A 13,406-nucleotide genomic window follows, 5' to 3' on the forward strand; every position below is an offset into this window, starting at 1 on the left:
TATTTGTTCTCATTCATTTCCCCACCCTCCACCCCCCCCCACCCCCCCCCAAAAAAAAAATGGAAATGCAGTTTCCCTAACTGGAAATGCACATTTCATAGTAACATTTTCCAGACCACTTTCCAAGAGGTAAAGTGGGATGAATTTTTTCAGCACAGCTTTGGTAGAAGCTCACTGCTCTTACCTGGCCCCTTGGTGTCTGTATCCCGACAGATTCCTTCAGCAATCTTCAACTCCTCTTGACTTCGCCTTTTTGTGGTGTTTGTTTCTTTGCCCTTCTTAAATAAACCATCGGCAGTTACTATGGTAACATGCCTGATTCTTTCTCTCTCCTCCCTAAAAGTCTATTTCTATTTAACAGGCTTTTAAAAAGACTCTATTTATACTTTCTTTTGTTACCCTTCTCTTGCTCCCTTGCAGTCAGACAAGGGCAGTCACGGAGTAGCGCATGCACTAGCCTGTGTTACTAATAATGGCCATCCATAAACACAAGAGCAAGCCGTGAGGATCAAAGCTGTGACCTTCATCAGGAGATGCTCTGCTTCTTAGACGAACAAAAAGGAAACCTGAGACACGGCACACTGCGTGCTCTGGCGGGAAGCACTGCTAGCAGGGGCCATCCCCACCTTCCCACTCTCCAGCAGCAAGCTGAGGGGCTGCAAGTCACCAGAAACAGCCATCATGTGAAAAACAGCCTTGCTATCACTGCAGGCAGCTTCCACGTTTCCTCTTTTCTCAGTGCCAGACATTCGTCTATATTACTGGTAATTGGATAAAGAGAAAAATATGAGCTGTGGTCCTTTTTGCTTCCTATTCTGTGAAAAGAAAAGCTCCCTTCCTCTCTATGCTTTTTCGTTTTAAATCTCAGGGCTATTAGCAAGCGTCAAGGTTTATTTTCTTAAGGTTCATTATATCATTTAAACATGCAGATTACAATTTATCTTAACCCTTAGCTGAGGCAGTAGGTGTCTGAATTTTTACAATGGCAGCTTTTCTCCTATTGTTTTTCAGGCATTTCTGCTAATAAAAAACAATGGGTCTGAAACAGTCCAAGTACAATTTGGTTCCTTTCTCCATTGAGAGGTTTCACTTGCACGGTCAGGCTGGTGCCAGAAACCACACGTTTTTTGGTCATCTTTAGGGCGTTCCAGGAAACATATTGTCGACAGACCTCAATTTTTCAGTAGGAAAAACAAGTAGAAGAAAAACTCCCCAGCCCTCCCCTTCTTTCTTCTACATAAAGACAGCTTTCAGGACTTCTTTATTGATGAAGAATGATCCCAACAGTTGTAAATCCATTTTCTTCTCGCTTGTGATCTCTACAGCCTGGCCAGCACAAGAAGCTGTGATGCCCTCAGAGTGACACTCCAGAAAGGGTTAAGGTATCTAAAACTACAGCCTCAATAAGCAGCTCACAAAAGTGTCCTGTCCCCAGGGTAGGATCAGTGTATGAGAATTTGCTCAGATCATGTAATGTTTGTAACTTGATTTCCTGCCGGAAAGCTTTAGTGGGCGGAGTTTCTGCTGAACCAGACAGAACTAGAACTATTTCCTTCTCCAGATTGCTTGTGCATGTCCAGTCAAGCTCAACTGAATTAATAGCAACCGGCTTGTTTCCCCCACACACCCCTTCCCATTCACCTCTTGCAGTGGAGACAGGGGAAGTATGTGATAATCTTGCTGCCAGGGCAAGTGCCTCAGGAGGTGGGATGATCCCGCAACCTTGGGCAAGTCCCGTTCTTTCTCTGCACCTCTGGTCCACCTCTTGTTATATATTGGAGAAAGGATGTCCTAATGACCAGCATCCTGCCCTACCGATTTCCTACATGACCTTGGGAAAGTCACTTAACCTTTGCCTGCCTCCACTTTCCGTGAAATGGAAAGAAAACTAGCAGAAGGCTTGCTCACCCTGCTGCCACCACCGGTATTAAACCAGGGCCCATGAGGACTGAAAGTAGGAACCTCTCCAGTTTAAGCTTAAAGACCAGTCACTGTTGTCTCCTGGAACAGTGCAGACCTGTGGTGGATCGCCAGAAGCACTTCTGCAAGGGTAAAACAGCCCTGTTACCTCCCGCACTCCCAACTGCAAACTGATTCATTCATCCCTTCCCTCCGCCATCCCAGGAACCACGAGTTTCTTTCACAACCAAACCTCCTTGGAAAGACCAGATCCTGCTCCAGGTGCTTGGTTTTTTACCAGAGTTCTAGGTTTCACCAAAGTGGTCTAAGCTAAACCCCAGCAAGATGCTTTCATCTATACCAAGAACATCCACACAGGGATGAATGTATGCCTAGCCAAGTGAGATCCTATGGATCTCGTAGGAGAACCAGTCACAGCTGGGGCCAGAGATCTACCCCATGTACACCTTCAGGGCTCTGCTGGCTTTGAATGGTGCCAGGTCAAGTTATTTGAGGTTCATCTGGTAATCCAGACGCTCCGTTATCAAGGTTAAGATGAAGGTGGGCAAGCTCCCTTTCCGCAACTGACCTTCAGCAGCACCTTTCGAAAATCCTTTCCAGGGCAAACAGCAAAGTCATCCCAAAGAAAAGAAATGAAGCACTCTTTTTTGTTTTTTTTTTTTTCTCACGGGACCAAGGAGGAAACTCCTCTGAGGCACACAGACATTTCTGAGTTCCGTGTTTCTCACCGTTTTCCAATTGCTGTCTCCACACCAGCCTGTCAGTCGCAGTGCTCGTCTTCACTGGATGTCTGGGGCACACCCTGTCCCCCCCACACCGATAGTATCATGTCCTTAGGATGTGTCTACGCTCCCAGGTAGAGCTGGTTACGCAGAATAGTCCTTTCCTTAGGGCTGGCTAAGTCTGGAGGCCTGGGTGTGAGATAGAAAGTAGGCACTGCTCCTTATCATACAAGGAAGATTATGCAAGTATGTCCTTTAATGAGGAAAACATAGGCTCTTTGAATAGGTATGTGGGGTTGGCTGCAGGTAACTTCTGGCAGCGAGCAGGGTTCTCGCAGCATGTACCAGCCCAGGCTTCCAGTGCCAGATGAAGTGGGGCAACCAGCTGCCCCGCACCAACCTCTTTAAACTGAATGAACAATTCACTTTCTTTCATAAAAAAGGACAAAACCTGAGGACCATAGCATCACTGAAAGAACTGTCACCAGGACCTAAAAGTCAAAATGTTTATCTGTTACTGTTACTTCATCTTTCTGATTGCTGGCTTGCAGGCGTGGGAATGCAATGTGTATGGTTTTCAGTTTTTTAATCATTTTGCAGACCACCTTCAGGCATGCTGGGGACCACCAGTAGTGCAGGGACCGCACGTAAAGAAGCCCTGCCCTAGAAGACCCATCCTGCCTTCCCTGATGTGGTTAAAATGCCATTCCATGTTGTGGTGCCTGCAAGGATTTAACCACGTTCTCAGCCCAAACGAAAGCCCTGGACTATGCCATGTGCCTGAGAAAGCAGGACTGAGTTTCAGCTGTGTAGGAGGGCAGCTGCAAGAAGCCAGGCTATCTGCAGCACTCACTAGTGATTCCTTTATAGCCTCCCCCATCTCTCTTACATGCAAATGCAGCCTCTTAGTCTCTGGGCCCAGCTCTTTCTGTTCTGAAATCTTCATTGGTTATTAATACCTGGGGAATCTGTGAAGTAGGCAAACAAGGTTTTGATGAGTGTGGGAAAAAGAAAGGCGTTACCACGTATGAGTGAACTTCAGTTTCGTTCATGTGCTGAATTAGTCAGTGCCTTCAAGTGAATTCCAAGTGCTGGTCCAGCTATTAAATGACTCTTCCTGAAAAGGTAAGTGCTCCGTTTTGAGGAGCCTCTCTTGGAGGAAAAGCTAACTTAAAAAAATAATAAAACCTGAATCAGAACTTTTGCTTTACTTTCTTATCTCTCCCAGAAAGAAAAAGCATCCACTAGTCACTGCACAGCAGCTTCTGGGGCCTCTGCAAGCTGGAGAAACCCAGGTTGCTTGTAGCGCAGGTGAACGTGATGTCTGTGTCAGGAGTGGTGACTGGAAACCTCATCCAGATGTTGAAATCCCAGAGGAACATGATGTGATAACTGCTTCACCAAAGGAGCAGAAGTATCTGGTGTAGAGATTCAAGACACAAGCTCCGGTGGCTGAGAAACTCAGTGGAGGACTTGTTCAATTTAAACTGTTAGTGGATGGGAAGGAAGCATCAGTGCTGGAACATTAACTGACATATCAAGAATTCATGTTTCACTTCCTACCTTGGAGGACCGGTTCCTCCTGCAACTTTTCCAACCCAGAATTATCACTTTTCTGCTGCTTCCCTCTCTAACACAGCAGCCATGAGAAGTGTTGTCTGCAGGTGGCAAAAAGGAGAGTAATTTTTTCCATCAGTTCAGTGTAAATCGTTTCCTGGCTTGAAGAAAGCTGCATTTGGCTGAAATGGAAATGACCCAAGGGGTAGGGAAGGACCATGGAAAAAAAGATTACAGAAACTCAGACAAAGCAGGTGTATGGATCGCACTTCCATCCTCTCTGCAAACATGGAGGCTGCGTGGGCTTGATCCAGCAAAGTGTCCTAGCTGTAATACAAGCCCTTTGACAAGCACGCATTAAAACATGGCCAGGCTTTCCACTAACACTAAGGCAAATACAGCGCTCTGGGTTAGTACCTGCACAGAGGTTACAATCCTTCCACACTGCTTATCGTTGCATTATGCTGAACAACATGCTTAAGGATGCCAACATGCACAGGAGATTGTCGATATTTGTGCTGAAAATCCATTCAAATTCAGGAAATTACAGCTAACGTGAAGCCTATTTGATCCTCTTAAAGCAGTGACCTGATTGTGGAAACATTTCTCTCTGCCCGTTTCTGTAAAATACAGAGAAGTGAGGTAGGGCTTGACTGAAGATGAATTCAAGCTTGCCAGGAGACCTGAAGATGTTACTCAGTTGTGTTGCATATCAGTTTTTAATGCCTCCATTTTCCCACCAGCTTACAATGGACAAAAGTTGCCCTACCAAAGAGCAGCAGGAAAACTGGTATGAATTTACACCCTCGGCCAAGAAGCTACGCTCTCAGGCACAGCAAGCCTTCAGCCTCACCCATGCAAGAGGGGTCAAGCTGGGTTTGACGGCACTTCTGAGGCAATGTGGTGGAGGCTCACGCTGTTGCCCCTTTTTCTTTTGCCAGAGCTGTCAAGCTGAGATTGTGCTCAAGCGCTAGAATTTGCCATGTGACATTTCAAATGGTAAGCAAAGAACAGCTTGCCAACCACCACTCTCAGGTTCTCAACTAAATAAAAACAGATTACTGGCATTTGCTGCATCTGAAAGAAAGGCGGGTCTATCATATTCACAAACAGTAAAGGATACAGAAAAACAAACGTATTCCCTCAGAGCCAAATACAGTTCCTCATCATGTCTGGGAATCCCCATGGAAGGAAAAAGGGTCATGCTGTTTTAACAAGAAAGGATTTGACCAAAAATACCCAACCAACTAGAGCAGCTGCAAAGTTGTTTTTCTTTGTGCTGGATTTTTTGTTTGTTTGTTTCAGTTTTCAATTTTTTGCTTTTAAAGAAAGCATTCACAGGCGGGTTTCTCAGTCAGTCCTACCATCACCAGCAATAGCAGGAGGACTTCTGTCCTCCAGAGCTTTCGCTAAGCTTTGCCAGACTGATTCTAGCACCACCAAAAGTCACGCTCTGAGTATTTCATTAAAAATGTTGATGTGAATAACAGATAATTTTCTCACCTAGAAAAAGTAGCAGGGAGTCAAACAGCAAAATGTTAAAGGTCAATAGCAAGGAAAGTAGCAGTTTTCTTTCTGTTTTCAGCAGATGTCTTGCAAAGTGTGAATTCGATGATGCCTAATCAAGGTTAAGCTTATGCTATGCCTCCCCCTCGAAAGAAGAAGGGGAAGGGGAGAGCTAGGCCTGCCAATGGATATCCCTTTTATCCAGCTGCCTGTTTTCAAACTTGCAGAAACTGAATGTGTCTAATATCCTTTGAAATTGGTCAACAGAGTCAAAAATTTTAGCAAAGGATCCATTTTATATATTTATAGACATACACTGCAGTTTCATAAGATTCACTGCATTAAGAAACCTTGGTAAAACTGACTGGTTTCCTTTACTAATTCTTTCTGTATGATGAATTAAGAAATTCTGAACTTTTTCTTTCCTTTTTTTCTATTCTTTTTTTCTGTTGGAAACACTCAGTATGCCAAATCAGCCTCTCTCAAGTTGTGGTGGAGGACTTGTAGATCTTGACAGGTCAGCCCTTAACCAAAGAGGAGGCCTCCTGGCCCTTTTAACAAAGCATGTTCTCAGAAACATAAAGCACTGTCAGGCGGTTCTGGTTTAGAGGTCACCATTTTAGTGCCTTTCAGGGAAGAGGAAAAAACATCCCTGAAATGAAAGCATATCTGAGGATTTCCCGCTATTCAGCTGCTGTCCCTTCATCTTCATGTACTTGTGTATGACTCCTGAGGAATCCCCTCATCCCTCCATGCCTGTTTGTCACCTCTAAAAGCCCTATCCTACTATTCGTTTAATGTTTGAGAAGTCCTTGGTTGCCTCCGTGGTGACTTCTGCTAAAAGAGTCCTCAATAAATCAGAAATAAATTAAAAGAGGCAACTTGCGCTGAAGTCAGGTGTTCTGTTCCCATTCCTTTGAATTTGTGGTATGTCTTTACACGACACCACAGGTGCAGACAGGGAGTTATAGCCACAAGGGTTGACAACCTGAGGCAAGGCCCTTGGCCGAAAGGCTGAGCGATGGCAGCTCCTGAATCGCGCCAATCCCTGGGGCGGCGACCCGCTGGGCGACACCGCTGCGCCTCGCACATATCCAGCACTGCTAACGGCAAGATGTTAGATATATCCTTTATAGCGCTTCGGGAATGAGCGGCCTCCTTCCCGCAGCCGGCCTGGCCGGCGGGGGCCCCCACGGGCCTGTGCCCGGCCTGTGCTGCCTGGGGGGAAGGGGGTGCACCCCCACGCCAGGCCTGTGCTGCCTGCCCCTGCCACCAGGCCTCCCTCCTCGCCTTCCTCTCTGTCTTCCTCATCTTCCTCCTTGTCGCCGTCTTCTTCTTCCTCTTCTTAGAAGCACAGAATCATAGAATCATTAAGCTTGGAAAAGACCCTTAAGATCATCAAGACCACCACTAAACCATGTCCCTAAGCACCACATCTACATGCCTTTTAAATACCTCCAGGGATGGGGACTCAACCACTTCCCTGGGCAGCCTGTGCCAGGGCCTGACAGCCCTTGCAGTGAAGAAGTTTTTCCTAATATCCAACCTAAACCTCCCCTGGCGCAGCTTGAGGCCGTTTCCTCTCGTCCTATCGCTTGTTACTGGGGAGAAGAGACCGACCCCCACCTCGCTACAGCCTCCTTTCAGGCAGTTGTAGAGAGCAGTAAGGTCTCTCCTCCTCTTCTTCTTCCTCCTCTCTCCTCTTCTCCCCCTCCTCCTCCTCCTGCCCCCCCTCACCTCGTCCCCCTCCGCACTCACCTCACGCCCCGCGCCTCACCGCGCCCCCTCCCTTGGCCCCGCCCACACCGCGTGGACACGCCCACTCCCTCACCACGCCCACCGCACAGCCCCTCCCCGTACCCCCCCACCCCTTCCCTAGCCCCGCCCCTTCACCAGCCCCGCCGTCTCTTCTTCCCTTTCCCATTGGCTCCCCGCTGCCACGTGACGCCGCGGCCGCGCACTGCCAGAGCCGCGGGGGCGGGGCCCGGCGGGGGCGGGGCCGGGGCGGGCAGGGGGAGCGCGCGCGCGCGCGGTCCGGCGGCGGCGGCGGCGGTGGCTGCATGTGCGGGTCCGGGGCGGTGAACGGGGCTGGGCGGGCGGCGCGGAGCGGGGCGGCACGGCCGGAGCCGGCGAGCAGGTCAGTGTGCGGGACGGGCGCGGCGCGGCGCGGCGTGGCGCGGCGTGGCGTGGCGGGGTAGGCGGCGGCGGCGGCACGTGGGGCCGCCCGCGCAACAATGCGGGCGGCGGGGGCCCGTGTGGTTCCGTCCGCGGAGCCGGGGGAGGCCGGGCGTGGGGCGATGGAGGCGGGGGAGGGCTGCGATGGCGGCGGGGAGCGGGGGGAGGCCGGGCGCGGGGCGATCGCGGCGTGCGGGGGAGGCCGCGCACGGCGCTGCACGCTGCCGGCCCGGCGGGGGTGGGAGCCGGGCGCGGTGCCGCAGGGTGCAGTAACCCCGGTGGTTTCACGGGGGGGCCGTGTAGGGTGCAGTAACCCCGGTGGAGCATGGGGGGAACCCGTGCGTGGGGTGCACGGTGCAATAACCCCGGTAGAGCATGGGGGAACCCTTGCGTGGGGTGCACGGTGCAATAACCCCGGTAGCTGCAGGGAGAGGTCACGCACAGCCTCGCACGCTGCATTGGAGCTCGACCGAGGCGTTGCAGAGTGCGGCCACGCCGGTAGCAGCGCAGAGCGGGGGTCATGCACGGTGCTGAACCATGCAATAGCCCCGGTGGGGAGGCCGTGTGCGGTGCTGCGCTCTGCAGTCCCCCACCGCATCAGGGCTCTGTGCACGGCGCTGCACATCACCAGGACAGCTCCGAGCAGCGGAGCTGCCTGACAGGCACGCAGCCCACTGCGCTGCGCCCTGGGTGCGATGATGCAGTGTGCAAATCAGCAGGCATGAGCGCTTTCAGGCTCCAAGGGGCCTCACCACCCTCACGAGGCCGGACGCAGGGCTCAGTGTTGCAAGGGGCCCAGGGGGGAAGTTCATATTCCGTTCAGTCCGGTCTTGCCATCCCAATGGATGTTTCCCACCTCTTTGCAAGAAAACAGCGTCAAGCGTATGGGGCTGCGCTCGCTGTATCAGCAGTTGCAGCAGTGACGGCCTCTCCTGGGCCATATTTGAGCATTTTTCAGTTACGCTAATGAAACTTTCACTGGCCTGGCCGTGGCTTGGGGGATTTGGGAAGCTGGTGGGCCCCACGGCACGAGCAGGCGGGTCGCATAGCAGGACACCCCATGCAATGCCTTTCTCTGCCGTAGGTAAGGTGGATTTTGCATGCGACTGGAGTTACTAATCCAGGCAATTAGCTGGAATCTGGCAAGTTTGCGCTGCTGCCAATTTCCAGTTAATTCGGTTACGACTTCATCTTTCTGCTCAAAGGAGCTGAAACGTAAAGGGGCAACTGAGCGTCTGGGGCTGCTGGGTTGGTTTTACGTGCATCCTTCTCACTAAAGGAGGATCAGAAAGAAAACAGAACTTTAACGAAGTCGTGTATTTATCAATAGCAGTGGAAAAAGAGTAGCATGGATAAATGGGGCTGGTGACTTGTTTGTATACAAAATATCATGAATCTCCCTACCCTGTTGTGAGCTGGATTTAAATTCCACTGTTATAACGATTGATAATTTTTTGGTCATGTTGTTGCTAATAGCGTATGTTGAAAATGCTGCAGATGGATTTAAAGCTGGGGGCTTTGTACACCCACCAGTATTCTGCACCAATATGTATATACATTCAGGAACTTAATAGCGTGTTGTCACTAGGCTTCAGAGTTAACCATCCAGGTGCCGGCTAGCAAGGTCTGTTGCAGCACAGTCCCTGACAGACACTTTTTGGAGACGTCAGATGCTAGTAGAGGCCACCAAATTTGACACGTGGGCAAGTGGAGGAAGAGACTTTTAACCTTTGGTAAATGCTCCAACCTGAAATTCGTTCCTTTGGAAAAGCGATACTTCTGTTAACTTTCACGAGGCTGAAAATAGTCGTGTTACCGGAGCCCCATGAGCCTTCGCCCCGTTGGCTCCGCTTATGGAGAGCACTGCTTGCAGAAGCAAAAAGCTTTCATTACAGCTATTTTAGTTTTATTTTTATGTGTGTCTTGATAGCTGAAAAATCACTCTCCGGCTTCCAGTCAAGGCGGTCCCCAATGAGAAGCATCCAGTGGGATGGGCCTCTTAAGTGCATTTCTTTGATTTGATGGCAGAAGTGCCTGTAGATATGTCAAAAAAACCCGGCATTTAGGCATGTTTCCAGCTTAATCATCCCCTGCAAGCAATGGAAATCAGCGGCTTGAAATCCAACAGCACTTGATATTAAAATAGCAAACAGTAAACACTGGCTCCTATCAATAACTTTAATTATGGTTTGGGTTTTGTCTTAAATAGGCGCGTGTTGCCATAGGGAAATAAAAGTTTAGCATCCAGACGTGCTCAGCAGGGCGGTAGCATCTTTGGACGTGGCGTAATGTGCTTTTATAGCATAAATTAAAATAAAATAGGGTTTTAGCAGCATAGCGTTCTGTTGTGTAAGAAAATTGCAAACTTTTGGGCTGAGACCGCGTGGTTTCTGGGCACCGTGTACTGGGGCGTGTTGGTGGACGGCGTTCCCGGGCGGCTTCGGACAGGGAGAGCGAGTTTTACCGCTCCGGCGCTGAACCCCGCTGGGGTTTTTCAACCATAAAACAAAGTGCAGAGGAGGCTTTCTGTGTGCCACCGATAGCCAAACTGAAAGCAAAAATAAACACCCGTGAAACCTTTTTTTATTTGGTCATTGACAGAAAAGGAAAGTGCCGATCCAGGGGTGGGTGTAAAGTGCCACGTTCTCTACGCTCCGAACCTAGAAAATACAGCCTGTGGCAGGGACACACACGGCTCCCCCGTGCATTTTGCATCTTTTCTTTTTCCCCTCTGATTTTATCCAAAATTAAGGGAGGGAAGCAGCACCCCTCGCTCCATTAAATGTTCATTTTTGCCAAGTTACGCCACTTTGTGAACACGAGACGGGACTAGATTCCTGTGGCAAGGAGCCCTTAAAATTTCAACAGCTCTACCTATAAATATAGTCGCCGTGAAAGGCAATCCGGCTTTAAAAAAAAAGAAAAACCAAGCCATGCTCTTTTTTTAGTCCCACTGTATCTGCCTGACTTTAGTGCAATGCAATGCATCTCTGGCTGGGTAGTGAAGGCGAGGCAGCATGGAGCATTAAGTCTCTTAATTCGTCTTGCTAATTTATGTGAAGAATGGGTGCAAGCAGAAAAAAACCCCTCATTTTGATTGTCTCGAAGGTTTTAGGGGGTGGGATGATGAGGCTGGCTCTGTACAGCTACACGGCTTTTGCAGAGGGACCTTTGCTGATCGCTTGGTTCTGGTGGGTCCCCGGGAGCTGCTGCACCACGGGGCGATGCAGGACGGAGGAGAAAGGAGCCTGAAGCATCCCTTGGCTGCACAGCGATGTCCCGGGTGAAAATTAAAGCAAAAAAAATTTAAATAAGTAAAGAAAAAAACTGGCTGCCACCTCGCCCCGGAGGTGTTTGGGCTCACCCGGCTGCTCTCTGATGCAACCGCAGCTGCCCGGGGAGCTTGGGGGCTGGTTTTGGGCATGCCCAGGGTTGCCCAGGGACAGGCTGGCCCCGGGAGCGGGTACGGTGTGTTCTCCTGGGTGCTCCTCCACACCCATGGGACCCCCCACCAGCCCCCCATGATGCAGTGGGGTGATGGCCACCACACTCATCCTGGTGGAGAAGACACCGCTCCCTGCAGGGCTGGGATTTAGGTGGGAAAACCTAAAAGGAGGGGTGGTTTTGCAGTTCAGCGATGCTTCTCTGCGTGCCCTGCGCTTGCGTGGCAGAAATCCACCTTCGTGGCCGGAGCGGCTTCGGCATGAAGCCCTCTGTCACCTTGCAGTGCAAAAACCTGCTGGGGGTTTTCAGACGGGGTACGGGCTGGAAAACGGGTGAGAGTCGGGTGGGAGATCTCGACGCGGCGAATTGCTGCGTGTGCAGTTCAGCGAAGTGCTGAGCCTGGGCTGCGCGGGAGCTGCAGACAGGCTCCTCACGTGACCGTCTGAATTTCAGATGATTGCTGGACCACTTTGCCAACAGCCTCTCACGACTCATCAGCTGCAATATCGCTTCTTTTTTCCTTTTTTTTTTTTTTTTTTTTCCTTTCCCCATTTCTTCCCCACCCTGCCTGATTTCCAAGCCGAAGCAGGAGGGATGAATACAACACAGAGGGTGGCTGCAGCTGCACAGGGTCTGTATCCAAATGGTTTCCTGGAAGGCAAGTTTTCTTTTTTTTTTTTTTCCTTTTTTTTAATCTTAAAAATATTTTTACTGCGAGTCTCTCGTATCTGGGCTGTTTGGATGTCAGGTTTAGTTTCCCATGACATCGAGCGATTAGAGGAGGGGGGGAAAGGAGGGGCTGAATGCTTTTTTACGTGCAGATCTCTCTGCAGTGGTATCGTAGCCGATCGATGGTAAATGTGTTCCCTCTCATCTTTGTGATAGTTCTCAGCGATTTCCTCTTTTGCGTCACTGTAGTTAATAAGATGTTTAACTTGGGAGCTGGGGGTGATGTGGCATGTTATTGTGTTGCAAGGAAGGGGGGGATGATGAGTTCCCGCACAGACTTGTGCTGGGGAAGATCATATCGATGCAACCTTTCAGGCTGAGGAGAGCAGCTGGGTTTGGAGTCAAACTGCTGCCTTTCACCCTTAATGAACCTGACCTGGCTGCATCCATTTTTTTAATTTTATTATGAGAATGATTATTTTCCCTTCTAATACTGAGAGAAGCAACTCAATGCTCTATATCAGCTGCATTGCTGGAGTCAAGGGTGCACCCCTTGATTTTTTGAAGCAGACTGTACCTGCCTGCCTGGACTTTGATTCCCCCCCCCTTTTTTTTTGATCCCCTGAAGCCTTGCACAGGACCACTTGGTGGCTTTTTTGTGATGATGTTGGGGTGCCAACGCAGGTGCGGTGACTGCAGAGCCAGAGCCCTCTCCAGGAGGGTCGTTGACTCTGTGTTTTGAGTCCCATGCATGTCACCAGTTGATTATAGAGTTAATAGAGTTAATAAAGCGTCGCTGTCGTATGCGCCTTGACCAGAAACAGCGTTCCTCCCTGCCGTGGTTTGTAAGGCCAGCTTGTCCAGAGTGGGCGAGTTGGTCAATAAACACGCCGAGCGGCACCCTTGGGAGTTTTGCACTGAAATGGAAACGCCTGTGTCCTTCAGCCCTTCCCTCCTTGCCAAGTTGTTTTCTTCCCCCACTCCTTCTCCAACCTGCCACTCAAACCCTCTCCTTTCTGCTGTGTTTTTCCACAAGTGTCTTTCGAGCATGACAGCAGGGAGAAAAAAGCCGGAGCGGGGCCACGGGCACCATGGTGCGAGGGGCTGATGCTTATCAGCCCAACCCTTGCCTGTGGCTTTGGGGGCCCCCTTCACTCCAGGTGACTTGGCGGCTGCCAACTGGCCGTGCGGCACAGGTGGGTTCGCATCCGGCAACGGTTGGGCCTGGGGGTGCTTCTACCCGCCACCAGACCCATCCTGCCTGCACCTGTACCAGGGCTACCACCTCATCTCTAGGGTTTGAGTCAGATAGCCCGGCCAAGGTGACCAAGATGTCCCCATGTAGGTGTGGAGTGGAGAAGAGCTCTGTAACGCTCTCAGGGCAATGGGGTGGGCAGGGGGACATGGAGGTTT

The 13,406-nt window shown here is 50.3% G+C and overlaps 1 protein-coding gene across 1 annotated transcript in view; it reads left to right on the forward strand.

Moving 5' to 3' along the window:
• Nucleotides 1–7,706: 7,706 nt before the first annotated feature.
• The window catches only part of PTP4A3 (protein tyrosine phosphatase 4A3), a 47,923-nt gene continuing 42,223 nt past the window's right edge, over nucleotides 7,707–13,406 (forward strand). The window contains exon 1 of the mRNA XM_087740610.1: nucleotides 7,707–7,842. The gene's annotated coding sequence lies outside the window, so the exon portion shown is untranslated. The remainder of the gene's footprint in view (nucleotides 7,843–13,406) is intronic.

The sequence above is a fragment of the Nipponia nippon genome, unplaced genomic scaffold, assembly GCF_047370975.1.
Source record: "Nipponia nippon isolate SJK-2023a ecotype South Korea unplaced genomic scaffold, ASM4737097v1 scaffold_1, whole genome shotgun sequence".
Classification (NCBI taxonomy): Eukaryota; Metazoa; Chordata; class Aves; order Pelecaniformes; family Threskiornithidae; genus Nipponia; species Nipponia nippon.